This window comes from Thermobia domestica, chromosome 3, assembly GCF_964235325.1.
Source record: "Thermobia domestica chromosome 3, izTheDome1.hap1.1, whole genome shotgun sequence".
Taxonomy (NCBI): domain Eukaryota; kingdom Metazoa; phylum Arthropoda; class Insecta; order Zygentoma; family Lepismatidae; genus Thermobia; species Thermobia domestica.
In genome coordinates, this window is record NC_137456.1 from 51,195,004 (window position 1) to 51,217,444 (window position 22,441).

The following is a 22,441-nucleotide window of genomic DNA, read 5'->3' on the forward strand; positions in this document are numbered from 1 at the left end:
CTATAAAAATATTTTCCAGTTTTTTACAGGTGTGAGCGGATGATTGTTACCCAGAATTTCATATAAGTACCTCATTTCATATGTTACAATGAAAACAAGTGAACAATGAATATAGGCACATATTCTAACCTTCAATATTAGTTGATTACTTCAATTGCATTCAATTGGGAATTACAATTATCAATTACGATCGCTCCATTGTAATTAGCAATTAAACATTTCAACTGCACTTTTGCAATTAAGAATTACGAATTGTAATTCACTAGTGACCAATTAAAAATTAATAAATGACTTAAATTTAATTGCAAAATTTATGATTGAATTCGATTACACTGGATATTTACTCCAAAGGACAAATTAAAATTAATTGCAAATAAAATCAATTGCAATTAATTTTCGGAGTAATTACTACCGTATTCTATTAAAATATACTTTCCTGCTGCTTATTATCATCGTAAGTGAACATCAATATATATATATATATATATATATATATATATATATATATATATATATATATATATATATATAGATAGATAGATAGATAGATATATATATATATGTATGTATAAATGAAATAAACATATGTAATTGTACTAATATAGATATTAATTACTTTTTAACAGACACTTAAATCAGACCTGAGTATGCAATTTCTTTGGATAGAGCCACGACTAAACATGATAAATACTACGGATCCAAAATTTACCTACTCTCTAAAACCAGAGGAGCGGGAATCTGTTTGGATACCGGATGTAAGAATCAAGAATATGAAAGAACTAAAGACAGACCGTGGACTGGCTGATACTAGAGTCATAAGTCTACTATATGGGAACAAACTATTATACGTTATAAGGTAAAATATTACTTATATTTCTTCGCTCAACATTATACAGAGTCTGTCAAAAAATGTACACCCCTTTTGTCATAATGTATCAGGATATGGGCACTGACAATTGTTCTGAAATTTAAGTATGTTGTAGTACTGTCTTTCGCCCAACAGATGTCGGCATTCTCAATTAATTGCAGTTAAAATTATGTTGTATAACGGTTTTTTCGCTTAACAGATGTCGTACTGTAAGCGCGGATAGTGAGATAAGAAAATGGCAGAAGCACGCTTGGCGTTCAAGCAGCGTTAAGTACGTTTTGAAGTGTTTTATCAGGTTTCGGAATGCCATCGAAGTGCAACGTCAGTGGAGCGGGGAGTTTGGTACTGAACCACAAACCCGCCTAACAATCAAACACATTGTTGACAAGTGTGAGGGGCATAGAACGATTATAGAGGCATGTTCATCGGTCTTTATTGATACTTTGACCGATGTAGCCGCAGCGACCGTTCGTAGTTCTGTAAGGTGTTTGGCCGCCAACAGTAACATTTTGAACATCTAATTTAAACATATGCTTACTTGAAGGTTTATAACACATGTTTGAACAATAATTAAATATAATTAAGAAATATGATATATAAGTTTTCTTAAACAGTTTATATATATTTTCTGGCGGACTCTTAAGAATAAGAAAAAATAGTATGAATTTCAGTTTTCAAGAAAAATTGTAAATAATGCCAAATTTACTTACGTGATGGTAAAACATTCTTGATGCGAATAATAAAATACACTCCACTCTTAATATTCATACAGAACTAATAATGAAATCATGGATAAGTGAGAATAAAAGGTCCTTCAAGCTTAGCACACAAAAAATGTTAATGATTGGCGCAAAGCAAAGACGCCGATCCTGAGGGCCCGGGTCCCCCCAAAGCTCATGTGTGCCTTCTCACATTGTATGTATGAATATACATTATTTGGTATAATTTGAATGCTACTTGTGTTAAAATCCTCATATATCCCTTCTCCATCGGGCTTGGACCCCAAAATTTATAGAGAAATCGGCTCAAAGCCATTCCGCAAAGCAGAGACACATTGTACTTAGTAATTACATATGACAGGCAACACTGGCAGATCTGAAGTGGTGCTATCAACAAAGCATGTTGATCGTGTCAGTTTGGGATGATTCATATTGGGACTTACCACTAGTAAGTACCGCAATGAAACTGCGGTATTGAAATGCAAGACAAAAGTGTTACTAACAGTTAATTTATTCGTAAGAAACAAAGGAATGAGAGAAGTTGATGAACATCATTATAAATATTATTGTCGTTATACGTTTTTCAACTTCTCCCTAAAAACAGGTTATTCTTTCTTCTGCTTCTAGATTGTTAGGTACATTACGATTCTATTAATAATCTCAGTGAGTAATATTCTGGTTTGGCTAGAAGTGTGACAAAAAAAAAAGCATGTTATAAATAGTCCCTAAGAAGTAATTAAAATGTGTAAATCAGTGATTTTGCACGTAGTAGCAACATTTAAATAACATTTATTGCATAATAAATTGAAAGTACATTCAGTGAAAGAAAAAAAATTTAAAAAAAGCATATACTACCATATTAATTATGCAATATCACATTTGTCAACGGTTATAAAATTCTATATAATAATCGTGTAAGTTGAATGCTAAATCTAAACATGTCTACGTAATGGACTCTAGATGAAACATTTAAAGATAATTTTCGGAAACAAACTTTTAATTGAGGTAAGAACTAATAGACATTTTTTAAAACTTATTTGATTTACCAATAGTTATATATATATATATATATATATATATATATATATATATATATATATATATATATACATATATAAGTTTTGCACTGAAAGTAAGCAAAACTGCTGGTTATAACTTTTTCATTAACTGTTTTAAGTCGTTCAAATTGCATATACAGCAGTATTAAGGATTATTCTATCTCTATGTATGCGTTTTGTAATCACATCGAAAATAGTGTGATGTCATTGAGTCTTAATAAATAAGATTTGAAGCTGTACGACACCCATAGAAGGCTACAAAACGTGTACATCATTGATTGTGTATAGGTAGATGAGGAATTTTAAAGAAGGGAAACCATCATTTAAAGTGAAAATGTGCAGTAAGAGACTATCACGTGCGATGTGACACGAATATTCAGCAAGTGGATGACTCGATTCGTGTAAACGGACGCGTTAAGTGTGACCATCGAATAGCTTACTACATAAATGAAATCTGATAAAAATTCTATAAAGAATGTGATGGAGAGTTTGGTATGTCACGTGAAGTGGTTACAACAGTTTACACCTGACCTTTCTGAAACTGGAGAATTGGTTTAACAATGTGCAAAAGCATGATTTTTTTTTAAAAAAAATAGTGAATTTTATGTTCAGTAACGACCTTGTATAGAGAAAAATCATTGTAGCCAGATCTGCGCTTCGAACGATATACAATAGTTAATGAATACAAATATAATACTATGTTTAATAAATATATTAATATGTATTAAATAGCTAAGAGTTAATAAATACGATAGTTGTAAATACCAATAATACAATAGTTAATAAATATATAATATAATGTTAGAAATATTCCAGATTTAAGTACATCATTTTAATATAAACATTAAGCAAGTAATACGAATAAAGATAAGAAACTAATTAACGCCAGTAGACGGTAATTTCATTCCATACGTGTCTTCAGTATACCAATTTTCTATTTTAGGGGCATATTGATAATGAAGTGCGACTTTGATTTTCATTTATATCCAATAGATATACAGGTGTGTAAACTGGATATTTTCATAGGTAAGTTGGGAATATCATTTACTATGATTCTTACTTTCTACAGAAACTACAGAACAGTATTAAAAGGACAATACGTATGTTTTATTGAGTTATTTATCTTTCTTGTAGCTCAGGATACTTTAGCATGTAACTATTTGTACCTAAACGTATATTCATTTGCATACATGCATTAGGGTTTAACTTATTCCAGACCAAAGGCATTATAAAATAAATTAAAATGATTGTTGGATACTGGAAACTTTCCGCGATTCACTAGGGATAATATTCTGTTCAAAATATTGTTAGTACAATGTATTGCAGAAAAAAAATTGTATTGTGAATTATTAAAGCCATCTAAATAGACAAATACTAATTTTCAGTGAAGCGTTGTGTAACACTAACAAGGAAGTGTCACTCACAGATTTGAGTGAAACTTTGTATACCTGTAGAACATCGAAAAATAATCGGCACCTATCTTTTATTTCGACAATGGTGCGTGTTTAAGGGTAGAACCCACCCTTTGGACTTAGGTTTGGTTTCCGAGCATAAACAGAAAACAAACATATAATATAGAAAAAATATACTGCCAGAGTTTTAGAACAGATGATGCAGTATCTGACGTCTAAATTACAAAATTGAAAATGTCGGATCCAATATCCTGCTTAGAATTACAAAAAGTCTTCTGATTTGGTATTCTCTTCAGTTAGGGAACAATATTCGAAGTTTTCAGATTTTGCTCACCATGCTCGCACAAGACTTATGGTTAATTTTTATTAATTTGATACTTTCGCAAGGACATTTTCAAATTTAAAAAAAGTTGTTTTGGACTATAGTGAGAGACGAGGGGATCACTATAGGTAAGCACCCCTAGTAATGAGAAGTATAGAGACAATTTAATCAAGCATCCCGTTAAAGTACCTTCAGAAGGGTGTTTCAAATCGGTCAGGAACATTCTGGCAGTAACGCCTGCCAAGTATGATTGTTCTTGCCTAACTACAGAGCATTTTAAACCAGAAGACTTTTTGTAATTGTAATCACCAAATTCGATCCGCCATTTTGAATTTTAGGATTTTGATGTCAGATTGTGTATCACCTGTTCTAAAACCCCGCTGGCAGTATGTTTTCTTCTACATTAAATGATTGTTTTCTGTCTATGCCTGGAGAATACAACTACTGTTCAAAGGGTGGTCTCTAACCTCAAACCTGCATCATTGCCGAAAAAAACATACGTGTTATAACGCGCCCGTAAAAAATCCGGTTAGTTAAAAAAAAGAAAAAAAGTAAACCAGTCTTCATCAATCGGGCGCTTTGGGTGCGGGACATCTGAAGATTCTTGTATGTGATATCTCAGCTCAATCCCCCCAACAACCCTTACCTTTTATTGGTTCAATCAGTGTCCTTTTCTCCAACCTTAAGTTGAAAATCACGCCAAAACCCTTGTTTTATTATTTTTATTAAATTCCATAAAGTGGATAACAATAAATATTCTGTTGCAACGAACAATAACTATATAAACGAAATGTCGTATTTGTAAGCGACGTTAACCAACAATAATTCCAACTAGAAATTTAATATCTTCTCTTTACTTATGTATATATCGAATCTTATAAATTATCAAAGATATCTAAGGATAGAATGATTCAAACAACTGTCAAACGTTACTGATTCACAAATTATGGGGGGGGGGAACCTCCACCTAACCTTATTTTTTATGTAATTATATTTCTTTAATGTCTTTCTCTTTTGAAAAATTTCAAACTAGATTAGAATTGTATCGTTTAGAAACTAAATATATGAGTGGTTACGCCAAGCACTTATATTAAATGGCACTGGAATTGATTCCGTTCAATTTCTAACATTAATTTCAATTATCAATTTTTCTCTTTGTAATAAATAATGTAGTATTTCCAGGCAACAAACTGATCTTCTCTTTCTTCGACTGCTGAAAATTTCATTAACAAGGATCGAGTTGAGATTTTTAGTCAAAACGGCAATGGAATTCAAAAACGATCCAGAAAAATTCGTTTTTAACGAACAACGAAAAATTTCTGATCAAAGGAAGCACTCTACGAGACAACCAACAAAACTGTGGAAATCATATCCCTAACATTTAACAAGGTTCACAAGGAAGTACAAAAATTGAAACAGTTCTTACCTCTCAATGGTGGTCTAATGCCTTTCCTTACCAACGGTATCTTGTCGTCCCTTTCCTCTGGGTAGAAATCGACCTTCTATTTTGACTTATTCAAACCACTCCATGCACCACAAATAACGAAAGGAACGACAGAAGACAATATCCTCTCAAAAGAATTAAGAACGTACCCAAGAAGACGAAACAAAATGGAGTGATCGATTTTTCATCGCTCTTTCTGCAAAACAACGATCTTGTAATTGTCGTAGTTAACCAACAAATCATTCACTTTCAATTCTTTTCTTCTTTAATACCAGGATCGAATATTTGCAACGGGAACTAAAATTAATCCCTTGATTTTTAACGACTCCACTCTCCTGCCCCACTTTCCGACATTTACGAGAATGTTTCGGTTCACTCTTTTTCAAACTTCTAGATATTTTCGTCAGGGATGCCCACAAGGGGGGCTATGACGCAAACTGCGTCACTGAAATATTTGGGGGGGGGTAAAATCTATATAAATATGTTTGATGGGGGGGGGGTAAAATTAATCGAAAAGAAGATTTTTTCATGGAAGAACACCTACGGATAGACAATTGGGGGGTGCGTCATAGACATAAGGGGGGTGGGCACCACTGTATTCGTTATTGATAATTGTTAAACTTGGTCTTCTTTAAACGCACTATGCAAAAGTGAAACGAAGTTACTAATACACCGATAGAACAAACTCGTGGTCGTGCAGCGAATCCACGCTTCCTCATGGTCACACAAGACTCAAGCAGACATCTTCATACCGTGGCAATGCCGAGCGTAACTCACCGGCCGGGAGTCCGCTTCGCTCGGAGGAAAGAAGAAAACAGTGTTGCCGTCTGGAAATACTATTACAATTCTGGGCGGGTGATACTATTACAGTTACTGATACTAATACTATTATACTGATACTAATACTATTACAGTTCCAGATATGCAAATTTTTTAATATAAACTTATGACCTCGGATTAGGATCACACACTAATTCAGACCTCTACGTCAGTTTCTTTCTCTCCCCAAACATGTCTCCAATGTCCAAAAATGTTCTATTGTAGGCTCTGATTTCACCCCTTTCAAGTGGTTTTAGGCAAAAATATTAACAGGACAAAGTTTTAGCTCTGCACAAGTTGGACACGCCCAGTAAATTTGAATTTCCTAGGTTTAAATACATGCTGAGATATTCAGACCAATGTAAACGCCTGAAATCGAGAAAACGCAAAGTGGCGGCAGCCACTGTGTGGCTACGAGGTATTTTCAGAAATAACTAATCGTGTTTTGAAGTACCTTGATATAGTATAAACATTCATGAAAAATTTAGATCTTTTAAAACCGTCGAGCGGTATTTTTCGTTTTTCTCGATCACTTGGCGTGGATTGACCCAACTTTGAAGACGATATTCATAATGATATACCATCCCCCCAACTCTCGATCTCAGAGTGGGCAATGTTAGAGAAGGTGTATTTCTCCTAGTGAAACTTCATTGTGGTTGTTTCAGAAATAGGGTTAAATATCCGTATGTGTGTGTGTCTAAAAGTGATATAGAAGAAGATGAGGACATTAGAGTAACATTTCTGAAATACATGGACAACATTTGTACAAAGTTTTGTTTTGATGAAAAAAAAACTGATCTTATGTCTCATTTGATCAAGTTCTAAATACACTTTAAGCACCTAATTTGATAATAAAGCTTGAAAGAATGTACTATAAATTTCCAAAACCAATAGCCGTTTTTGTAAATGACTAGAATTTTGAGGAGAATCCATTTGCCCCTACAAGATTGTCAAACCAACTTAGATACCTATCTTTCTAATGAAAAGAAAAAAGTGTGAATTATATCATAATAATTTGTTTCAAATCCTCGTGGTATATGTTTCTGTGTAAATTAACGTAGACGTTTCTGTTAGTTATTTTTAGTTATGTTTGGTTTAGTTTATCTCAGCAAATTCATGTTTCTTTAACTTAATGTAAAAGTTTTGCTTCATTGTTTAACCTCAATATCGATACACAAGTATTCAAATCTTAATAACTTGATTTTATTCCAATTCTTGCATACATTTGTAAATGTCCCGTGGCTAACTTTACTCACGGGACAATATTTCTATACCTCATGAATTAAATAAGGAGTAAAATAAACAAATTGAATAAGTACCACTAACAGGCTAATAATAATTCTACTTTGGGGCAAAAGTTTCAATATTTTATCTTCAATAATTACAAAGGAAACACGAAAAGTACATGTTTTCCGTTTCGCAGCGGACAGCAAAATCTCACATGAAACAACCCACGATTTTTGTCGTCATAATCAAACATTGGTTAAAGCAAACTTCGTCATGTTATTTTGCTATTATTCATATAATTGCAAATTTAGAATTTAGTTTGAATATTATTTGAAAATTAGGATATGTGGAAAGCCTTGAGCATGGTGTAGAACAGAAAAAGATTATGTGGTCAAAACCTAACAAATATATCTTATAAAAAGATTTTCAATATCTCAGGATATAGTTCCGCTATTTCTTAGGGATAAAACACAAACATCATAGTTTCAAATTAATTTTGTAAATTTGGAGCTAAATTTAGTGAGACCGAATGTGCAAACCTGGGGTGTCCTGTTCTTTAATTGTGTGCATGGTTTATTTTTAGTTGGAATATATGAAGAGAATAACTCAAGATTTGTTTGGTCGAAGAAGAATAAAGTTCCCAGGAAAGAAGTATCATTACCTTTGTACTTTGTTAAAATATGCTCTCAGCCGTCACCTTTGAGAAGAACAGTTGGAAATGGTAAGTCATGTATACTACGTGTTATATAAGGATAACTAATATTAAAACAATTGTTTCCTTAGATTCTTACTTTTTAGCAACAATCGCCACTTTCTTCTCCTTGTTTTCTCTCTCTCCACACAGACACACACACACACACACACACACACACACACACATATATATATATATATATATATATATATATATATATATATATATATATATATATGATGAAGTTTTTGAAGTATCACTAAGAACTCTGTAAGAGAGCATATGCGATGACATGTCGATCTCAATACGAAGAATTGTGCTTTTCTACGATAATATGTATGTGTTGTTAAGGACAATGGTAAGTTAGATTTATTTTTGGTAAAAAAAAAACTTGCACATTTATGCTTTTAAATTTTCTGGCCATACTTGTATATTGGTCAGTCAAGATATAGTAACTGAGAACGTCGTTAATGTAAGATCTGTATTTGTGATACACAATGAAGAAATGAAAAGTATTAAGGAAATACAGAGTTTTACAGAGGTGCAATTAATTTAATTTCTTGCACTAAATATTGAAATAAGCTTTGGGTGGTTGCTAAAGCTAGTTTTATCGAACTGGTAACCGTAATAATTAATTGCGTATTTATATAGCTTGCAACTTGTTAATGTTTGTAGACTGGTGAGCAACGTGTTGAACGACGCGTGGAGCGTATGTACATATCGCAAACACAACCTGGTAATCTTGCACTTGCTCAATTTAAATCTACTCGACGAAACACCACGACGTTATTACTGATCAGACAAATTCTGACAGAAGAAGGCAGACTGTTTGCTTTCTTCTGTCTTACGTTTCTGTATTCTGCTTACTTTCTTGACTTTTATTTTACATTGCAAAGGTGATAGGGTTTGTACTCGCCCTGGTGTACAAGGGGAAACCAGTCCTATGATGTAACAACGTGCTGCTTGAGACTGCGCAAAGATATCTTGTTTGTAGTTTTCCCTTCCTTTCCAAGATTCCAGGCGTTCCTTACATCTAGCACTACCAGTCTGCACTGCTGATACCGAAATCGTAGGTTCCATCGATTTATGCCATTTCAGACACGAATATATGTCTAGAACACGATCTAGTGTTAAACTCTCGGGCCAAGCCTTACATAAGTTTGGCACAGGAAGTTGAAGTAGAAATTTAAACCAGTGGACATTACTGCTGTAAAAGTAATTGTTCATCATGATGACAAGTATAGTATAATTATCGTTAACTGGTGCATACTACAAATCTGCATAACTATTGTAATAATCAGTGATACAAAGCCATCGTTTGATATTGTGCATTAGAATCAAATATACAATACCACACATTCTAATATATTTAGTATAATCCATAATGTCTATAATATACACATCAGTTCAAACAGAACTGATATACTACTTGTATTTATACAAATAATAATAATTGTATTATTCATTGTAAGAAGTTGCATTGCATGAAAATGTTTGTCTAAAATAGTTATTTCCCTTTTAGATAAAAACCTTAACAGTGATAACTTCTAGGGTTAATTTCATATCGTATTTCTAAGTGTGATTGTCATAAAGTACTTAATGATTTTTAATTCCTGGATTGAAAAACTTGTACATATGTTCACTCAATAATAAAAAATTATCATGACATATGTTATTGTACATATATTCTAATAATGTGCTTTAATAACCTTAAGAGTATTGTGACACTTTGTTGCATTAATTAGGTATTATCATGAATAGAACTAGCGTAATTTAGAATATTGTAGTTGGGCCGTAGCCTGTTCTATTCTTCTTGAAATAAATAAATATATAAATAAATACCTAAGTGAATGATGCTGTTGTACGGAGTTAATACATTACACATTTCGAAACAAGTGGTTTCGTACTTTTTTCACGCATTGCAGAGAGTTACGACAACTAATTAGAACGAGAATGATGTACGAAAAGTACATCAGTAATATTTCCTTAATACAAAAGCCTTTCTTAAATACCGGGGTCATTTATATAAAAGTAACTACTGTACAAAATATCAATAAATATAGACTTGATGGATGAACTATTTCAATTACAGAACGAATACCACTCATTACCTTATAACTTTCTCGACACGTGTCTCTTGATTTTTCGAAATATGTGATCAACGAATTTTGACTACATAGAAACATACAAACGAATTTTAACTACATAGGAACTTATGTGCTAATTAGCCTAGAACTTAATGTTTATGTTACAATTTTAATATATAGTCAATCATATTGTTTTAAGCATTTAAGCATATATTGTTATGATTTCAGGAAACCATATAATAGAGCTTAGAGTGTTCGTAGCTCTCGAACGCCAAATTAAAAGTCATCTGATCCAGATGTATCTACCAAGTACTATCTTCGTCATTCTATCTTGGGGAAGTTTTGCTGTTCCTCCTGAAATGGTACCAGGTAGAATGGCTCTATTAGTTACCAATCTTTTATCGCTAATCACTATGGTTGTAGCGAACAGGTAAATGGATACATAATTGTTAACATTTATTCATTAAAACTGTTGGTTTCTTGGTAATGACATTATTTTCTCTTTAAAAATCCCTTTATTGCTTAAGGCCTATTTATCAAGCATTACCTGATCAAGTAAGACCCTACATCCCAAGCGACTGTTTTGAACGAAATACAATCTTTATAGTATTATTTTCAGGCACGAGTATTATATTCTGTAAATTAGTCTAGGTGCATGAATAACAAGCATAATTCTCATAATATATCACAACATATAAAGGTATTTGGAGGAATATTTCCTGTATTCTAACCTCGAAAATACAGGAATGGTTCTGAAATGTAACAAAACTATCACATTGGAGCATAAAACGTGAAATCTTTCAAAAGCATATCTGTTCTTCTCTTTAATTTGATTGTAATTCTTTAATTAGCGTTGAGGGATATTCCAATTACAAAAATAAACTTAAGGTTGTATAAATAGCTGATTATTTCTATTACTCTAATGTAGATTTACAATGATATAATAATATTGAAGCATTTTCCATAAAAAATTACCATAGTTTATTTAAACATAAATGTTAACTTAAACACACACTATTATATTGTACCCCACATCTGAAATTGAAAGCCATTACCATTTGTTATGTAACTTATCTATCACGTAGGACAACATATTACCTACGTTTACATTTTTGCAATGTTTACCCTTAGGAGGGGGAGCAGTACCAATCAAATTTGGAGAAATGTATATTTGGGCTATAGAGAACATTTACCAAATTTTGTGTTTTTTTTACAATTCCCTAATTTAAGACATGGTGTTATGTACTACGCCGAAATTTTATAGAAAGCATCAATGTACACATGCATTTTGAAAGATAATTGTTCTGTGGGCTCATTTGTATAAGCACATAATACACTAAAATCTCATTGAAAATGATTTAATATGTCAAAAACCTAAGAATGTTGAACTTTTGCAAGTTTTAGCCATAGATGGAGATACGTTTGACCTTTTAAAGTTACAGGAATATGTTTTGAAGTCTTACAAAACATTTACGATTTTTAATTCCTTAATTTAAGGGGTGGGCAAATGTAACTATATGAAAAGTATAATGAGTGTCTCAGTATACAGATCTCAGTGTCTCAGTATATACTCAACATATAACCAAATAACGTGACAAATTTTCATCAAATGTTATAAAGCAGGTATGAACCACTACATTACAAATATCGACAATATTATATTCATAAAAGGAAACAAGACGGACCACCCAAATTTACAGTTTAAATATTAAGGTTCTAGAAAACATTTACCAATCATTTACCATTGATAATTCATCATCATCATAGGTATTCTGCCTTTATTGGCAGGTCACTTGCCGCAGCTGAGAAGCTTCCATGCTCTACGGTCCTCCGCTAACCTTTTCGTCTTCGCGTATGATCTTTCTGTTTTAATATTGTAAAACTTGGGATATTACAATATCATTCATTAATTGTAGTCTCCTTCGCCCCCTCCCTCTCTTTCCCGCCACCATACCCTCTAGGACGTCCCTCATGATACAATCTCTTCTTAGGCAATGTCCCAGCCAGTTTCTCTTCCTCTTCCTAATTATATCTAAAAGTGTTCTTTTCTCACCCACCATTTCTAACATTCTCTCATTCGTTTTCCGCTCGACCCAACTAATTCTTTCCATTCTTCTCCACACCCACATTTCGAAGGCTTCCAGTTGATTTTCGTCACCTTTACGTAATGTCCACGTTTCCGCCCCATACAGTACAACACTCCACACGAAGCATTTTATGAGTCTTTATCGCAAATCTTTGTTCAAGGTCCCACAAAACAGAACTTTTTTTATTTTAAAGGCTTCTTTCGCCATTCCTATCCTTGCTTTCATTTCACGTTCGTATTTCATGTCATTACTAAGAATACTACCCAGGTATCGAACACTATTCACTTGTTCTATTTTCTCCCCTCCTATTTTTATATTTGACACAGACCCCTTCGGTCCAATCACCATGGCTTTTGTCTTTCTAACATTTATTTTCATCCCATATTCTTCAAAGCCCTTTCTCATTTTTTCTAACATTTTATTGATTTTCTTTTCAGATTCTGCAACAAGCGCCATATCGTCTGCAAATCTTATGCATCTAATCATTCTACCTCCTACCGAAATGCCATCATCATCATGTAGGCTCTTTTTCACTATCTCTTCTAGATAGACATTAAATAGTGTTGGCGAGAGGCAGCATCCTTGTCGAACTCCCCTCCGAATTGCACTCTCTTCCGTCAGTTCTTCCCCTATCCTAACCCTTACTTGTTGGTTCATGTATAAGTTTCTTATGAGTCTTCTATCTTCTATCTTGATAATTCATAATACCCCGAAATTTACAATTTTAGAAATTTCTACCCGTGAAGGAGAACAAAAAGGACCACCCGAACTTACAGATGTACGTATGTCTGTCCTATACTATCATATGAACTTTTTAAAATTACCTAATCCAAAAATCATAGGGCTGGACGAGGGAACCCCTACCAAAAATCAATAAGGCATTCATTTCCATGATGTCACACCATGGGATCAGCATCCATAACGCCCATCAGTTAATCAGAAAAAAAATTCCCAGTTGCCCCCAGACCCCCGAGTCTGCTCGGCCTACGGCTTCGCATTTCTTATTTATCGGGGCATTGCATCAACAGTGAATTTCGTGAACTTGCTCTTCATATTTACTGAATCTGCCCATCGCCCCACACACTGTCTTTTCACGCCTACGGCCTCGCATCCTTTCAACGCCACAATTCTGTGCTTTCTTTTCCTTTTTAAACTATCTAAAAGATAAGATTTTGTATCCCAAGAAAATAGCATGGGAATTTCCCACCCCCTTTAAACCCCTTAAAAATTAAAAATATTAACTTTTGGTAATTTTCCTCTCGGTTAGTGCTGAAAGGCTACAATCATGCCAAATTTCATCATTCTGATCCTGACGGAACTGCTTGAACATTTTGGGGTGTAGAAGACGTCCCATATAAGTAACATAGGAAAGATTTTTCAGTTCCCCCTAAAACCACACTACGATTGGAAATATTCATGTCTAATGCTTCACTTGGATAACGCGAACAAATCGTACAAGCATACCGAATTTCAAGTTTTTATTCCAATTCTAAGTATCTAAAACATGAGATCATAGGTAAAAAAGGCACATTTAAAAAACATACGGAAATTCTTCATCCCTCTTTAGACCCTCTAAAAATTAAAAATATTCCCTTTTGGCAAATTTTCCTGTGAGTTAGTTCCGGAAAGCTACAATTATGCCAAATTTCATCATTGTAGCCCTAGAGGAAGTGCTCAATAATTTGGGGGTGTAAAAGGTGTTCCATATAAATAACATGGGAAAGATTTTTCAGTTCTCCCTAAAACCACTCTAAAGTTAGATTTTTTATTTTGACTAATTCACTTAGGTAATGCTAACCAAAACATACAAGCATACCGAATTTCAAGTTTTTATTCCAATTCTAAGTACATAAAACATGAAATTGTATGTCCAAAAAAGGCATATTTAAATAACATGGGGAATTTGTTCATCTCCTCTTTAGACCCCTAAAAATTAAAAATATTCACTTTTGGCAATTTTCCTGTGCGTTAGTTCCGGAAAGCTACAAACATGCAAAATTTAATCATTGTAGCCCTACAGGAAGTACTCATTAATTTATGTCAGCTCATGTAGTTTTATATATAGTTAAGACTAGCCTTTGGCTAGCCGGGGCCTTCGCCCCCAAGGCCCCCGCGTTTGGTCGGCCTACGGCCTCGCATCTCTTAGTTATCAGCCTTTGAATCAAGACTTAAGTTTGTGCATTTGCTCTTTAATCACATTTCCTGAATTTGGCACAGTTGGGAGTTTCGCCCCCTGATTCTCACGCTTAGTCGGCCTACAGCCTCGAACCTCTTAAATCCTCAATCCTACCAAATTTCAAGTTTTTTTCCTATTTCAACTATCTAAAAGATAAGATTTTGTATCCTAAGAAAACGCCTATTTAAATAACATGGGGATTTCCTCATCCCCCTCTAGACCCCATAAAAACTAAAAAATTTAACTTTTGGCATAATGAGGTTTCCTCATGACATGAGGTTTCCTAACATGAGGTTTCCTCTTACGAAATTTCATCATTCTAACCCTGCTGGAAGTCCCTAAACATTTTCAGGTGTAGAAGATGTCCCATTTAAATAAGATGGGCAAGATTTGGCAGTTCCCCATAAAACTACTCTACAATTGGAATTTTTTAGCGATTTACTTGGTTAACGTTAACGAAAACATATAAGCATACCAAATTTCAAGCTTTTATTTCAATTCCAAGTACCTAAAATATGAGATTATATGTCGAAAAAAGGCCCATTTAAATAACATGTGGAATTTCTTCACATCTCCTTAAGATCCCCTAAAGATTAAAAATACTCACTTTTGGCAATGTTTCTGTCGGTTAGTCCTGGAAAGCTACAAACATGCCAAGTTTCATCATTCTAATCCTGCCGGAGGTGCCTAAATATTTTAGGGTGTAGAAGACGTCACATGTAAATAACATGGGAAAAATTTTTCAGTTCCCCATAAAACCACTCTACAGTAGAAATTTTACTTCTGATTATTCACTTTTGTAATGCTAATGGAAACGTACAAGAATACCGAATTTTAAGTTTTTATTGCAATTCTAAGTAGCTAAAACATGAGATTATATGTCCTAAAGAAAGGTTCATTTAAATAACATGGGGAAATTCTTCATCCCTTCTTTAGACCCTCTAAAAATTAAAAATATTCACTTTTGGCAATTTTCCTGTAAGTTAGTTCCGAAAAGCTACAATTGTGCCAAATTTAATCATTGTAGCCCTACAGGAAGTACTCAATAATTTATGTCAACTCATGTACTTTCATATGTAGTTAAGATATGAACCACTCGTCCGAACATAATGTTAAGCGCCACTTTTGGAATAGGCTGTGATTGAAATACAGGTAAGGAGTGTGTAGGTGGTTTAAACTGGGGAATATGCCGGTGGCAGAGGAAGTTTGTTTAGTACGTGTCATCGCATTGAATGCCTGAGAGTGTTCAAATTTCTTTTCATTTATTTGAAAGTTAGTAAATGTGACATACCAGTATGTTTAAGGGAGTTGCGCATATACAGGGCGTTTCAAAACAATATCGACAATGTTTGGGAAGTGATTTCTGACAAAAAGATAAAACAAAAAGTATAGGCCTACCTGGGTGCACAAATGCTTCATTTCGGTGTTATAGGTTGCCGAAAACATGAAAAAATGAACTTTAAATGTCCATAGCTCCAAAAGTATAGAACATACACTAGTCGGATCAAGACTTTACTTTGGAACTAATATGTGCCCTATCTAAATATCCAAGTTTCAGAATTCTGCTGTAGTTTCGCAACACTATTTATAGAGATAGTTTGTGAGTACTTCAAATTACATGTCCGTAGCGAAAGTCCCTCTATAAAAATTGGTGCGTAAATGCTTTAGGATTCCGAAACATGTATTTTTGAATAGTACACATATTAGTTCCTATGTGAAGTCTTGACGCGATAAGGTAGGTGCTATAGGTTTGGAGCTACGGAGTTCCAAGTACATTTTTTCATGTTTTCGGCAGCCTGTAACTCCGAAAGGAAGCTTTTGTGCACGCAGGTTGGTATATACTTTTTGTCTCATCTTCGTGTCAGGAATCACCTCCCAAACGTTGTCGCTGTTGTTTTGAAACACTCTGTATATAATTACATTCGAGTATAGCACTAACTACACTGATATATATGAATGTAATTAGTACTAAAGTTACAGATTTAGATGCTGTATTACTAGGTTTAAAGACTTTGAGTTGCCTAAGACTGTTACTGTATAAAATTTTCTGAGCAGTTAGTTGGGATGAGTGTACGAAACGTAAGAAACATTGTCTCATATTTTGATTATTTTAACTTTTTATTAACAGAGCATCTTCTCCACCATCACTTGGAATAACTTGCGCAGAGGCATGGCTAGTAATCTGCATACTGTTCCTTTTCTTCGCTCTCCTGGAGTATATTTATATACTTATTTTATTAAGGAGATTAACTCTAAAGAACGTCATGCATAAGACCGAGCACCTTTCATTGTTATCCACAAGGAAAATATTTTCTACCGGAACACAACCGATGGTAAAGTTTAATTTTGTGTCCTCTGCGTGAGATATTTAGAGATCACACACTAATTTCGTTATTTAAAATCACAGTTATTTGCTTTTAAATGGATAGATTTATGCACACACATGTTAAGTACATAAGGACATTAATCTTTATTATTATTATTATTATTATTATTATTAATAATAATAATAATAATAATAATAATAATAATAATAATAATAATAATAATAATAATAATAATAATAATAATATTACTATGACGGCACACAAAGTAATTACTAACGTTCTTGCCTTTGGTGTGATCACTCCCGGGATCAAACGCTTGTCAAAACCTTGAAATACCTTTCCCAGGCGTGGCTCCTAAGTGAGATTTCGTCGGTGTCCCTCATTCATGCTAGTAAAACGTCGTGATGATATTCAACGTACATGTCTCAGGACGCTTCCTTTCATCTCGATTTCTTTTTATCCTTCAGCCATCCCTGAAAATATGCTTTTTTAAGGACACGATCCCTCATACTCGAGTGATTTAGGTCTATAAATACTGGTAATGCCCAAAATATCTGCAAGTAAACAAAGTTACGATTATTGATCCGAAGTGAAAATTGCTTTACTGAGCGATGCATGTAAACAGTTTCACCACAATTCAATCAGGCGAAGACGATACCATAAACTATAAGCTTTAATTCACTTCTTACCCATCTTTGCGTAAAGTGACCTTACAATCTTTATGTGGTATTTTGTAAAAAAAAATAAGTAAATAAATAAACAAAATTTGAGAAAATTTATATCAATTCTCTATAATTTTTAACGTAAACCATATACACTACCGTTAGAAAACCACTTAAACTTCTTTCCCCTTCTTATCTAATTTTCATGTACTATAAAAATGAAATTACGTCTTGACCGTAATTTGATTTTCTTTTCCATTATGTAGTAAATTTCAGCATAACGTCTTCCATATACCACATCCGTATATTAATATTTATTATAAGTATCTAATTCTTTCAAAAAATACTTATATATTTTATAGTAGCATAGTTAGTATGTGTGCTTCCGTTTGGTGTGATTATTAATTTAATTCTCTGGGCGACACATGTTTTTGGTGCTAATCTTGCACCATCATGCAACTTGTTTGCTTTGAAGGGTAGTGAGCAAAGGTCTCAACACATGTAAATAACTGCTACCAACCTATAACATGCCACACACAAGGCCGGATCACCAGTAGCTACCAAAATAGCAATCAAATTGGTTACTCTTCAAAGTGGCATGTGACGATATTCTTTACCCATGACAACGCTGATGCATAACACGGATCGGAATACTTTAAAGGGGGTCGCAAGTGGCATACAGGAAGAAAATATTACTCTCTCCTCCTGGTTTGTGTTTTCTTCCTTATTTGAGAAATGTTATATTGTTTTGTTTGGTGAATCCTTTTCCTTCAACTTTCTGAGGATCAACTAAAATATTGTTTTGAAAAAGTTCTGCTTTTCTTAAGACCCAAATGGAAACATGATTGCATAAAGTTTCAGAAGTGTTGCTATTTTCACTGCTAGAAACTGTTGCTATTTTCATTTTAGATAGTGGATACTTACAACGAAGGGGGGAGGGGAGTGCAGGTCAACCACTGGACCTCACTAAATCCGGCCCTGGCCACACATGAAATAGTTGAATATGTGTCAAATGTCGAGGTAAAACTCATGTTAATTATAAAGCCAGGGCTTATTAACATTTTAAAGGGAAGAGGCAAACTATGCCTTTACTTACTAGACATCCTCTGGTTCTGATACCTCTCGGTATTAAACTTTGGTAATTCAATAATAATTAGTACTGCATTACAATTAGTGGTGCTAACAGAGGATGGTAGAAACAGGACATTTTGCCGTCTCTTCTCGTAGATTTTGTAGACTGTCGCCTCTTGTTGAGTCGAAAATAATTAATCGTCTCATATCGACTCTTGAGAAAATGTTTATGATCTCGTCTGCAAATTTTCCTCTTCTCGTTTTGTGAATTTATCCTATGATATATTCTAAATTTATTCTAACAATCATCGGTGTGCTACGATATTGCGACAAGCCAACGTGATTCATGTTACCGAAAGTAAGTTATGTATAGAATTGTGCTTCTCAAAACGTATTGATTGGATCAAAGTTGATCCATCGTGTGGTTCGGGTGGACGACGCTGGACATATAACTATCAAGCCACATCTAGAAGTTTCCCGACGGCTCAAAAGTATAATTGATTTTCAGCAAATCTTGATTATAAATATATACTGCATGTACGTACCGTAACAGGTTTTGTTAATTACAAGTCCGCAATTTGATGGCAAATAACTCGGGAACTTGAACAGTCTCCACTGTAACAGTTCTACGTGTTAGTAGACCATAACAAACGTGTGAATTACCATGGAATGGAGACATTTGGAACTTCAGTAATTGTTTTTAAGCTTTACGTTTTGTCTCAAGTAAGTCCAAACTTAAATTGTACAACATAAATATCTGTATAACATAATATTGCTTATGTGATTAAGCTTATAAAGGTCTATCATTATCCTATTATCCTCTTCAGTGTCACTAGTAGAACAAAATAGATTTGTGTTGTAAATTTTATACTTTTGTAATGCTTTCGTTCCATACAATACTACGTAATGCTTTCGTGTAATGTTAATAGAAAAAAGTTTGTTATAAAAATGATCATCATTTATTTTTACAGGCTCAGAACAAAACGGCTAATACATATTGTGTATTTTCTTCTAGGTCCTAAAGAAAGAGAGTCGTAGTACATTTCTGAAAAAAGTAACAAATCTAGTCAAATACTGTCTCACAGTGCACGAGAAGAATTCTTGGGGAGTTCAAGATAGAATATCAATAATATTCTTCCCCATCACGTTCGTAATTTGTTCATGCATATATATTACTTGTATTATGAATCAGTTCAACATACAGCAAGATTCTACATTCAAGACTTTCCATGATTGTTGGGAAGAACAAGGTTTTCGGTAGACGATGTAGATTAATTGCATTGGCAAAGGCTAACTAGCTCATTAATAATGTGATCAAAAGAGTAAGAGGCCCTAGTATAGAGATGTGATCGGAAATTCCAAATATTCCTACCATAATTTAATGTCAAACTATATTATATGATAACGCCTTGGTATTTTTCCAGTAATATTTAGAGCTGATGACATTCAGTTTCAAATATTTGCAACCAATTTCATAATAGTACTAATGTGTTACCTACTTTCTGGTGGAAAAAGTATGGACTATATATGCTAATCGAGTTATTTATTAATCACTATCATATACAATATGTAAGTTAACATCACCACGGTTAAATTGACATACTATTAATATGATAGAACGTCTCATGTTTACTAGTTACGAACATCTTTGGATTATGTCTCATTTTTACTCACTTTGTTCTCTCACACACTAATCTTACTGTAGAATGTATTGACCTACTACAAGATACAACAGGCTGCAGAACCGAATTTAGTGTCATTAACAATATGTAGTGTGTGAGTGTTTGAAATTTATTTAAGTGTTTATATACAAATATCTTAAATATATCACCTACTTTCGCCACAGACTTCTTAAGATGTTATTCTTGGTATACAAGCTCGGTTTTAGTTTTGAAAAACCTATCATGAGTTAGACATAATCTCTATCCTGTGACTTTAGTACAGCATTTGTGCTTAGACTCACAACAAAGCAGTGGCTTCAGGCTGTTTTTATCTGTTAAGCATAGCTGTATATATATTTCTAAATAGGTTTATACAATCATTTTATTATGAAATATTTTCTACAAAAATAAAATCTTATGTATGGTTCTTTCCGGTTCTGCATTTTGTGTATTAAATATAAAGTTCAAATATAAGATATTTATTATTGTGAAAAAAGAGATGGTTCTCTATGTGCTATGTACCTTAAAAATATATTCTGAAGTTTTTAAAAATATATTTGTTTCATGTACATTTTTTGATGCGGATTGCGTGTAATTCTGCAAATTAAACTGGGAGAAACGTAGTATTCATTTAGCTTTTAAACTGACTTACCTGTTAGTATTATTAATTTTTCTGGAGATTGAGACAGTAAACTGAAGATTATTATTTTTGATCAGGTACTGGTTTGGCATGCAAACTAAACGTGAACGATATGATTTTGCACTTCTTCTTATTATTAACATAGATATTGGTCCCAGTCCATTAGACTACATTTAAATCAACGTCAACCAGTTTATAGCCACTTATAGTTTTTGCTGATAAGTACACGTTTGAGGTTATCTGCAAATAATCGAGTGTCAATTTAAATGTAATATTGTATATACATAGAAAGGAAGAGTAATGGATCTAATTTGAACCATTAGGGCAGTTGTGATAAGTGCCAAAATTCAATCTAATCGAGCATTTATGTATGATAAGTATTTTTATTTCTGTTGTCCAAAGATGACTAAATATATTAATTACTTCAGAAGAAAAGTTTAATTGATTTAGTTTTTAAACCAATTAACCTCTTCATATTGCCAATGTCTTTGGCAAAGACTACACGCGTAACGTCTAGTTGCTGGTTTTCCGTTCTACTACTTTACATTATAATTAGTTATTACCTAGATACTCGACTAAGCGCTCACCACAATTTAGCACCATCAAAACTCAAATTTTTAACACGATCGCATGCACGTTTCAACCCACGATTCCCTCTGTTCGTCTGTCGCACTACTGATGATTACCTAATAATCAGCTAACAACAGCCTGGTGCTGTAATCCATGATCGGTCTTACTGTTTCATAGATCTTACATGTTGCAACCTACACGTGTTTCCATTCATTTTACCACAATCTGTTTATAATTGTAATCATCGGTATAAGCATAACTGATCGGAGCATTGTTGGACTATAGTTTCTCTAAACGATCTCTCAAAGAATTATCATAAATATTTTCTTAATGTTATTCTGATAAGCTTATTGATTTCGTTACACAGCCACTATGTAGACGTTCTCTATATCGCTTCTTATCTGTTGATATTAAGTATAGGAATTATTTTACTACTGATAATCATATTCATGTAGTGTATCAAGTGTAGTATCTCTTCAACGGTCTTATGTATACAAGTACGTTACTTATTCATTTCCCTCATCCCAGATGTTTTATTTTCCTTTTTGCATAAAAAGTTCTATCTTACATTTGTCAATACCTTGTTGTGTAGCTCGG